Source organism: Drosophila ficusphila, unplaced genomic scaffold (assembly GCF_018152265.1).
Source record: "Drosophila ficusphila isolate 14025-0441.05 unplaced genomic scaffold, ASM1815226v1 contig_128, whole genome shotgun sequence".
In the NCBI taxonomy this organism is placed as follows: domain Eukaryota; kingdom Metazoa; phylum Arthropoda; class Insecta; order Diptera; family Drosophilidae; genus Drosophila; species Drosophila ficusphila.
Window position 1 is genome coordinate 821,975 of NW_025064017.1, and position 11,510 is coordinate 833,484.

The following is an 11,510-nucleotide window of genomic DNA, read 5'->3' on the forward strand; positions in this document are numbered from 1 at the left end:
TTTGACATTCTGTAGACCAGTCAAAAGTAATGTTTTTTCTAGATAATTTTGTGATATGGCGTGCTGACTTTGCGAAATTTGGTATAAATCGACGATAGTAATTGCAGAAGGCTATGAATCGTTTCGCTTCTTCCCCGTTTTTAGGAATTGGGTAGTTTTTTATTGTTTCAAATTTACAATCATCTGGCATTATCCCTTTATTTGTACATTTATGTCCTAAAAATGCTACTTCATGTTTAAAAAATATGCATTTTTCTGGATGTAGCTTTAAGTTATACCGTCGGCATGTTTTAAAAACGTCTTCTAGATTATCAAGCATGTGTTTTTCTGAGCACCCTATAACTATTAGATCGTCCATATAAAGAAAGAAAGAGTTTGGGGCTATTTTTAATCCGTATGGTAGCCTTTTAAATCTGTAGAATCCTCTGTCTGTGGAGAATGACGTGATGTCACGAGATGTTTCTTCTAGTTCTATTTGGTGGAATCCTGACATCAGATCTAAACAGGAAAAATATTTTGCTCGTCCTAATTGGTCTAAAATGTCGTCCATTCTAGGCATGGTACAATTATACAAGGTAGTCTCGTCGGCTGCCTAATCGTTCGGCTTTTTAGTCAGTGCGTTCGTGCTTGTTGAAGGATGAGCACGCGTGCGGACGAATTTTTTCAGAGTATTAACCCTTGTGCAAAGATGTCGTTCTGCCCTTGGCTGCAAACTTTTTTTGTTTTTTAACATATCGTTTCAGATAATTTTAGTATAACAAAAAATGTAAAAAAGAAACTATTAATAGCTACTAAGAAACATTAATTTAGATATTAAAAAAACTTACTTTAATATTGACATTTATTTTAAAATTAAGAACCTAAACAAAGAAATAACTATCCAAAAATAAAAACAACGTTTAATTTTAAATTCAAAACTATTAAAAATTAATTTATAAAAACCTCAACTCCTATTACTATAAATGAGCAATTTAAGACCCATGCACCATCTAAGGGCTAAGCAAAAAGCTCTTTTGTCGTTTCACTCGCACTTACTACGCAGACTCCTCTCACTCGCACTTGTGATGAGTAATGAATAAGGGAGTGCTTTTTGCCGACGAGACTACCTTGTATAATTTTACCATGATTCTAGGTAGTGGGAATTTGTCGGCTATTAATTGTTTATTTATTTTTCTGTAGTCTATTACTAGGCGCCACCTTTTTTCAGTGCTGCCAGGTAACGATTTTTTTGGAACTAATAAAATTGGGCTGTTGTTGGGCAGACATTGATGGTTCTATTATTTTGTCATTTATAAGTTTGTCTATGTGTTTATTTATTTCTTCTTTTTGATTATGTGGAATTCTGTAGTTCTTTGTGTATACTGGTGTATTGTCTTTCAAGGTTAGTCTCTGTTTGTAAAAGTTATTACATGTAATTTTATCGTCTTGTTTAGCAAATATGTCTGTATATTCATTGCACAAATTGTATATTTCTGTTTTCACGAATAATGGAAAGTTCTTTTCTAGAGTTGACATAATGTCCTTTTGATGTTGTTTTGTTTGTGTGTGTGCAAGATTGTATAGTTCGTAGTCAGATAGTTTTTCATTCTTAAGGGGCACAACTAGTGTGACGGCCTAAAAAAATGGTTATGTTTGGGAATTTTTATAAAAAAAACTACTTGATCAATTCTTTTCAAATTTTCAGAATATATTTATACATGTTTTAAGAATGTATAGTGAAATTTTTAAAGAAAAAAGTTAAATATTTTTTAAGTTATAGTCGATCTCCAACGGCGCTAAAAAAAAAAGTGCCTCAACTGCTGCAGTGATTCCGGCCCTCTCCGTGGACGAAATCAAAAAATGAAAAATTCTCGTGAAACTAGATAATATTTTTCATACCATGAACTACAATTAAAAAAAAATATCAAAAAATGACAAAATGGCAGCGTTTTTAAAAAAAAAAATCGAATTTTAACCAAAATTTCGATCGTTTTTTGCCTGCCAAAATTCGATTTTTGATCGGATCAAAAAACCGATAGTTCATGGTACGTAGAACTATATAAAGAACATGTAAAAAAAATTTGGTAGTAATCGGATCACTAGTTTTTGAGTTATCACTGCAGCAAATTTGGAAAATGTTGTTTCGAGAAATACGCGTTTAAAGATAAAATGATCGCTTGCACTGCTATGAGAGCGGCTGCTCTTAAAATTGCTATAACTCAAAAACTATTTGAGATATCGATTTTAAATTTTAATATGTTATTTTTAAAGGTGTAATCCACCGAAATATGAAAAAAAAATTTTTTGATTTTTTTTAAAACTTCACACTAGTTGTGCCCCTTAAGTTTTGTCTTCTGTATTTGGGCTTCTTTAGAGTTAGTGTTAATAATGCGGACGAAAGGGCTGTTTTTTGAAATTATTGTATTAGCTATGAATACACCTGGATGAATTTCTTGGTTTGGGATTAATATTTCGTTTTCTTTGTTGTTTATTGTAATTTTTTCTATTATTTCTGTTCTGGCTGGGATTATTAAAATATTATTTTGAGGTTTTATTAGTATTGGGATTAATGTTTCTTGATTTTCATAAGGTTGGTTAAGGATAAGTATGTTGTTTTTGTAGTCAAGAAGGCAGTTATAATTTTTTATAAAATCTAGGCCTATTAATCCATCGTACGGGATTGGGAAGTCATCTTTTACTATATGAAAGGTATGTGGTAATGTTGTGTTATGGGTAGTCAGTTTTAGTTGAATTTCTCCTAATGTGTTTACCGTGCTTTCCCCTATTCCATGTAAACTTGTGCGTTTGTTTCTGTTAATTTGGCTTAAGTTTGGTAGTATGATTTTTTGTTTTATTAAAGAGATGTCAGCACCGGTTTCTAGTAATAATGTAATGTTTATTCTGTTCATTCTTAATCTAATACAGCTATTGAGGTTTTGACTTAGTGTATAAATCTTATGTGTACTTAATTTGAACTCAGGGGACGTACAGAGTTTTCCTGCTGCTCTTCTTCGTTTATGAATCTATTATTATTGTTAGTGTTTTCATTTTCTTCATTTATAAATCTAATGTTATTATTGTTCTCATGGCTTCTACTATTGTAGTTATTTCTGCTATTTCTTCTGTAACCTGTGTTGTTATATCTATTACTACTATAGTTATTGTTGCGATAGCTACCATTATTATTGTAGCTGTTGTAATTTCTATAATTTCTATTAAAATTTTTTGATCTGTCATTTTGGTTTGTAGGACTTCGTTTTGAAAAGAGTATTGTGTTATCTGTTATATTAGTAGAGCTACTAACAAACTTAGCTATTACTTCGTTCATGTTGGTAAATTGACCAGCCTCCATTATTGTTTTTAATTTTTCGTTTGTACAATTTAGTACAATGGCTCTGACAGCTACCCTAGTCGCGTATTCATTTGCTGTTTCAGGCTTTAACTTATCTATGATATATGCACGTTTTAGTGCCTTTGTAATTGTTTCAATTTCGGATGTATATGCGTTAGCTGTTTTCCCGTGTTGTTGCAGATTAATTAATCGGGCTTCTAGTACCTGTACTGATTCTCCCTTTATATTTCTTTTTAGAGTCTCTATAATTTCTACAATAGTTTTTTCTTCTGTAACAAGTAATCGTACATCACCTTTTAGCTTTGTTTTGATTATTCGGATTGCTGTTGACTCATGTGTACCCTTAATGTCGTCCAAAAGTTCGAGTGAGTCTATTAAACTTTGAAGGTTTTCAGCCTTCCCATCAAACTCTTGGATCAATTTTGATGCTGAATTAAGGAATTCTATATTTGTTTGTGCCATTTTGTCCTTTGCTATGAGAGTTTTCTTAACGTCTGTTATTATTTCGAATCTAAATTCAGCTTGTTTTTCTAGAGCAATTGGGATTGAAGCTGTTATTTGATGTTTACTGCAGATATTAACTAAAAATTTTTTGAGTGTTTCTATTATTTCAGTGACTTGAGGCTTTTCATCGGGTGTTCCTAATTCTGAGTTCTCTCTTATTATTTCCTTTATATTATTAAAGCTATCGAATAGGGTATCTAAATGTTTTTTAATTGTAGATGGTTGAATATATATGTTTTTGTTGAGACATTTGTAAGCTTTATCAAAATTTTCTTTATGTGATTCTATTTTGTCCTTTATGTCTTCCCACTCCATTGACATTTATAATTTAATTATAATGTTGGCAAAAATTTTAAATCACTATAAGCTTAATAAGTTCTCAAAATTAAATTATTTAAATTCCCTTGTTTAGTTTAATTAATTTTAGCCTTATAAATAACAATTTTAATTTTGTTTAAATTTTAAATTCATTCATTTCTTTTATTTACATTTTAATCTTGTATATATACATAGGTAATAATTTTAATTTGGTTTGTTTCAAATTTTAAATTCATTCATAATAATTTTAATATGTATATTTTAATTTTAGCCTTATAAATAACAATTTTAATTTTGCTTGTTTTAAATTTTAACTTCATTCATTTCTTTTATTTACATTTTAATCTTGTATATATACATAGGTAATAATTTTAATTTGGTTTGTTTCAAATTTTAAATTCATTCATAATAATTTTAATTTTAGCCTTATAAATAACAATTTTAATTTTGTTTGTTTTTAAATTTTTAATTCATTCATTTCTTTTATTTACATTTTAATCTTCTATATATACATAGGTAATAATTTTAATTTGGTTTGTTTCAAATTTTAAATTCATTCATAATAATTTTAATATTTTTTTTGTTTTTAAATTTTATAACAACGGCGTTTTCGCCAAGTTGTTTTTTATTTTTTTTTTTTTGTTATTGTTGTTGGTGTCGTCTTTGTGCGTCAGTTTCTTGTTGCTTTTCGATGGCGTCAATCCTTCTCCATATTTCGCAGGCTTCGTCCCAAGGTGGTGGTGGCTCGTGGTTGACGAGCGATAGCAGTGCTGCTCGTAGCCTTCGGAGTTTGACGATCTTCCCTCCTCGCTGTCTTTTTGCTGGCGGTGATGCGTTTGGTGTTTTCCATACGACGCGTGGTTTCGGGCCGGCTTCTGGGTTGATTATTAGCGCCTCCTTGATGGCCTCCAGGTGTTCGCTTTTTCGCCTTTCCACTTGAAGTAACGTTGTTGGGCCCACTGTATGGTTTTCTCCAACCTTTCGTCCTGCAGGTGCGGCTCTGATGTGGATGTAGCCTGTATATTGTCTACGGCTTTTTTTGTTCTGAATATTGAGCATGCCGTATAGTATTGGCTTGGGCTCTTATATATATTTTTTTTTCTTTGCCGATAATAGGCAGGATCGCCATGTAGTAGGCGTAATGCTTGAATGATTTTATTCGAGCTCAAGGCCCGTCTTTTATACGTTTTTGGTTTACATTGGTTCTTATGCATAAGCTTAATCCTAACTGTTCTTATGTACTTATCGTAATCTTACATTAGTCAATATGAAACATATGGTAATTAAAGGAGCTTTGAAGTTTAGTTACATTGATCGGTCAAAGGAGCTTTGAAGCTTTTGAGCGTGGTTTATGTCTGTTATACAAAGGTTGTTATATTTGATGTTTATATATGAATGTTATACGAATGTTACACGCCTGTTCCCCGCGTCCGGATTCGTCGCTGCTGACGTAGGGTTCCGGGTGGTCGTGGTAGTCGGGCCCGCGTCCGCGCGGGTTGTATTCTTGTGTGCCGGGGTGCCTCGTAAATCCGGTATCCGGCCGCGTCCGTGTAAAACGGGGAGCCTCCTCTGGTCGGAGCGGAGAACGACATCGGCTCGTCCTCCGACTCGCTGGTTGACGCGTGGCGGGATCGTGTCCTAGCGCTGGGCCCTGACGAGGGTGTGGTCGCTCCACCAGAGCCTTCTGGCTGGCGACTTCCCGTCGGGCATGGCCGGGTGGACCTCTCGGCGTACGCCGTTCCTGGACGTAGCCGAGGGTCTCGTGTGGCCCTTGACTGGTGTTTGTTTCGGAATCTGCGGTCCGATTCCTCCTCGCTGTCGCTGGATGACAGGATGATCGTTTCCATGTTGTCGATCTGTGGAAGATCTTAGTTCTATTGATACTTAACAATATGGATAAATGGGCAGCAGCGAAAGGATTTTCTGGCTTTGAATTTAACTTTAGCGGGTCACAAAGGAAGGTTGAGGCGCTTAAGATCACCCCTCGTTGACTGCGTCGGCCTGTTGGCCTCATTGGGACGGCCCGGGTTGATCGCCGGTGTCCTCCTTGGTAGTCTTGGTATTCGGACGACGTTGGGCGAAGGGAAAGCGACCACTTTATACGGTCCGTCGAATTTCGGGGCGAGCTTCGCTGCGAACCCTTCTGCCGCTTTGGACAGGTGGTGCTGCCGTACGAGGACCAGTGATCCCACCTTGGGTTTCCAAGTTCGACGGCGCAGGTTATAGTGCCTCCCCTGCTCTCGGCTGGCCTTTTGAAGGTTGTTCTGAACGATCTGGAATACTTCCTTCAAGCGCTCTGCTCTCCCCGATGGGCTCTGGGGCGATGTTGCTGTTCCGGGAGTCACGCGGTCGTACCAGGATCAAGGTAGCCGCGGTTCTCGAGCTTGTAAAAGAAAGGCCGGGCTATTCTGAGACACTTGTGTTGATCGCGAGTGATAGTTCTGGTAGCAAACTGTCCCAGGTGTTCTGTCCACTCTCCACGTACTGTGCGATCATTGTCTTGACAGTGCGGTTCGCGCGCTCAGTCGGCAGTATGGGGCGTAGAATTGGAGTTCTACTCCAATTTCCTTGAGGAAGTCCTTGAACGCCTTGCTGGTGAACTGTGATCCGTTATCACACACCAGTTTCCTCGGGGCTCCGAAATGGCTGATGATCCGTTCGAGGAAGGCTCGTATCAGAGTCGCCGTGGTTGCTTTCCGTAGGGGTATCAATTCAACCCACTTGGTGAAGGTGTCGAAGAAGACGAGGAGCGTGGTATTCCCCTCTTTTGAGCGAGGCAGCGGTCCGACGAAATCCGCGCATAGTATGCCAAAGGGTTCTATGACATGTCTCGTTAGCAGCCTAATGACCTGTCTCCCAGCTTGTTGCCGCTGCTCTGCCTTGTATTTTTGGCACAGGATACACTGACGTATGTGACGTCGCACATCGCGAAACATCCCTGGCCAGTAGTACTTCTGTGAGATCCTGATGATTGTCTTCCTAACGCCAAGATGTCCGGCCGTGGGTGCATCATGGCATTCATGTAGAATCCGAGCTCGGAATTCGACTGCTACGCACAGCTTCTATGGTACGTAGTCCTGGTCATCTGGACGGTGGCCAAGGTGGCGATAAAGTTCTCCGTTTTCGATGATGAAGTCGGGGAATTTCTGTGGGTCGTCCTGGACATCCTTCATTTTCCGTTGCAACCACTTGCATTGGTGCTCTCCTTGAGTAAGTCTCTGTAGGTGTTCCAGAGGTTGCCGAGATAGGGCGTCGGCTACTACGTTATACTTCCCGCGGCGGGAATGTACGTCGTATTGGTATTGCTGGAGCTCTAAAGCCCATCTAGCAATTCTCCCGGTTGGGTTTTTCTATTTGGTCTAGCCATTTCAGTGCCAAGTGGTCGGTGAATCATCTTGACAGAGAAGTCTGGGCATGCCAGCACTTTTCAGGAGGTCGAAGGCACTCTGTTGTTCCGTCTCCCACTTCCACCGTTGGTTTTCCTCAGCAGATTTGTCATGGGCTGGATCACTGAGGCGAAGTTAGGCACGAAGTAGGCCAGTTTCCTCTTGAAGAATGAGCACTTTTCCTGGTTAATACGCAGGTTGGCTCTCCTCAATCGCTCGAAGACTTTATGCAGGTTGTCCATTTGTTCTTCCAGGCTGGCTCCGATGACAATAATGTCATCGAGGTAGGCGAACGAGGTCTGGCCCGATCACGCTATCTAATGCACGCTGGAACGTTGCCGGGGCCGAATGCAAGCCGAAAGGCATGACTCGCCACTGAAATAGGCCTCGTCCGGGTACCGTAAATGCGGTACATGCCCGGCTGTCCTTGGCCATGGGTATCTGCCAGTATCCATTGCGCAGATCTAGGGTCGAGATATATTTTGCATTTCTCAGTCGTTCTAAGATGTGATTAATACGTGGCAACGGATATGCGTCCGGGATAGATTTTGCGTTTAGTTGTCGGTAGTCCACGCACATGCGCCACTTTCCGGTTTTCTTCCGGACCAGGACCAAACGGGCACTGTGCGGGCTACACGACGGTTCGATACATTCCTGTTCCAGCAACGCGTCCACTTGTTCGTCTATGATTTAATTTTAATCGGCCGGTCATCCCTCATAGAGATTCGGTGTTCTGCTATGTTTGCTACTCCCGTCATTCCTTCAAATCGGGCTAGATGTTCGTCAAGGAACGCTTGGGCTTGCGCATAAATCTCGCAGTCACGTTCCTGGTACTCTTGGTTGTTTGGTTGAGACCTCTGGGTCTCGATCTCTTCGTCGGGTATCCCTCGTGTGTTCTCCGCTGCCGTTCCGTCTGCGTTGTTCTCTGTTGATATTCTGGCTTCGTGGTTATCCTCGTTGGTCTCTGTGTTTTCCTCGTTGTTCTCTGTGTTTTCCTCGTTGTTCTCTGTGTTTTCCTCGTTGTTCTCTGTGTTTTCCTCGGTGTTCTCTTCAGGCACATTGGCACCCCTGTCATCCTGTGGTCCAATGTCATGATTGGCTATGCCAAGTCGCGGTTCCGTTGATGGTGTACTCGATGTCCTGGGCGTAGCTTCGTGGCTGAGTGGTCGTCGTGGTCGGGGTCGTGGTGGTGGTTCCGAGTGGTTGCCTTGGTTGCCGTGTTCCGGTCCGTTACGCCTGGTCGGCCCATCTTCTCCAAGGCTTCGCCGAGACAGCGTGAGGCTTGCCGTACCACATCGGAGGGTGGTGCCGATGGAAGCGAGAAAGTCCATCCCTAGAATCAAAGGTTCTAGCATGGCGGGCATTACTAGAAGGGGAACCTGAATTGACTTCCGTCACGTCCGCCAGGAGTAACCTAGTAACTTCTACTCGAGACGTGTCAGCGAGATTGATCTGCGTGCGAATCTCCCTAAACTGGTGTGGTTGGCCGACTACATCGGCGATGTCCTGGCTAATGAAACTTCTGGCGATCCTTCCCCTCTCTATCCTAAGTAGTGCAGTTACTGGCGGTTTTTTGGGGTGATTGGGTCCCGCCGGACTCCGCCGGTCGAGGGGACCCATCCCGTTTCCCGGTTGTGGGCGCCGACAGCACTCGACGGTTCGGACTCTTCGTCCACAGTTCCAACAGAAATACTGTCGTGGGTTCCGGCAATCGCGGCTCAAATGCCCCGGAGCTCCACAAATCCGGCAAGCATCCCGCACGTCGATTCGGCGGTCTGAGGCTGTTACCCTGTTAACCCGAGCTGGTGGGGCAGCTCTGGGTTCTGGCGATGTACTCGGTGTGTTTCCGTGGGGAATCCTCTCGGCGAACGCAGGTTGGGTCCGACCCTGTGCAGGTGGGCGGTAAGCTATCGTATTTCTAGGGGCGTGGTTATAGTTGTTTCTTTCGAAACTCCGCTTCTGGACAGCCTCGAATTCGGTGGCCAACAAAGTTAGTTCCCCAATGGTTCGGAACTCGCTACGTCGGATATACGTCTGGTATTCCGGCGCGATATTTTCCTACAACCTATTCAGCTCTTGGATCTCGTAGTACCCCGCATGGCGCATGAGAACTCGAAGGTCTAACATAAAATCTTTGAACGTTTCCCCTTCCCGTTGCTCACGACTCCGAATCTGGTCGTCCAAGCGTTGTAGGTATCGGGGTGGAAGGAAAAACTCGAGGAATTCGCGTCGAAATGCCATGGCTCGCGGAAGGAGTCTTAGGTCGATCCCGTAGGATAAGGCCCGGCTTTGGACTTGTTCGATAAAGGCTTAGGGGTCTGCATACCCGTCGAATTGAAGACCCCATTTGCGAATTCGTTCGGGGACGATGACAAACTCGTGGCGGTTCCGATCGTGGCTCGGATCTATCCCAGGTTCCCGGTTAATGATCACCGGTGGGACGGGGTTCGGCTCTAAATCGTCTCGGTTCGAGATCCCCGGAGGCACGGGAATCGGGGCACGAGAGGAAAATTGCTTGGCTAGGTCAGCGAGTCGAGCCCACACCTCTTGGGTTTGTTCAGAAGTCCTAACTAGGGTGGCAAAGTTGCGCCGCAAGTCGTCGCCGACGCCTTCGGTGGAGAATTCAAATTCGTCAGCAAAGGCTAGTAATTCGGCCTTTAAACGTGAATAAATCCACCGCAAGGGGACCCCAGCATTTTTAAATAAGCGTAGAACGGGCTCACCGGAAATTTTCTGGTCGGGTCCCATGCTTGCTGCGTTTCCTTAATGCGTGGTCCTCTTGAAATAATGTCTTCTTTGGTTGGAGTCTTTACTGGCCCTCTTGGGCTATATGTTCATTTTTTTTTTTTTTTCACAGGCACTCGGTCGCGTAGACTGTATGGGATCTCGAAGCAGCACGTGGGCTGGATATCGGACGCGTTCACTAGTTCGTTGAAGTTATTTTTCACGGTCGGTGCACTTTGGCTCTAGTTTTCTTCGCGGAATTTGTAGGTTATGTCACACGTCTTAGGGCTACGCACTCCCCATACAGGTGGTAATTTTCCTGGTTTTTCTCCCTATCAGGTCCCTGTTCGGGCGCCGCTTGTGTTGAAGTTCTCTGGCCGGGTTAAAATCTCAATTGGGGCCAGGGAACCTATACAAGAAATTTATATAGAAGGGTGGAACCTGTAGTAGGAATTTTGTGTGAGGGGGTTGTAGTCTCGGTTAAAGACGAGTGCTACTCGATCGCACTGCTTGGCAGGGAACCGGGAAATAAATCTGGTTCGCGACGCCCTCTGCCGTCGGAGCGAATGGCAACCTCAGCACTTGGCGGGGAACCTGGGAATATTTGGTTCGCAGCGCCCTCTGTCGGCGGGAAGAGGTACTGGAAGCGATCCCGCTGCGGGGTGTGAATATTCGGTGGTGGTTGGTTACGGAGGAGGATTTTTGCCGAGCGTGAGCGGCGGGATTTATCTGTTCTGATTGGACTCGAAATCTGCGGGGTGGGGGGAGCGGTGGAATCTACACTCCGGGTGGACTCGGAGTGTACTAGAAAAGGCTAAGGTTCTACACTCCGGCTAGGCTCGGAGTCTACAAGGATTCTAAAGTGATACACTCCGGTTGGACTCGGAGTCTGCAGGGATTCTAAGGCGTGGTACTCCGGTTAACTCGGAGACTACGGGGATTCTAAGGTTCTACTCTCCGGTTGACTCGGAGGCTACAGGGATTCTCAGGCAGGAGTTCTAGGGGTAGGAGAAGGAGGAGGGGCGTAGGCGTAGTAATAATACACGAGGTTTTCCAGTTAATATTTATTCAAAAGAGGGGCCCTGGCTGCTGCCCTCACAATAGGTGTACTAGGGTTTAGCAGGCGTCTGCACTCGGCAAAGGTCAGAACGGAAGAGAGCAAGCTAATCCCCGGTAATCGCGAAGTTGGCTGCGGTTTTCGGGTCAGAGATCGCACTTTAGTCGAGTATCGCGCTCACGAGTGCGAT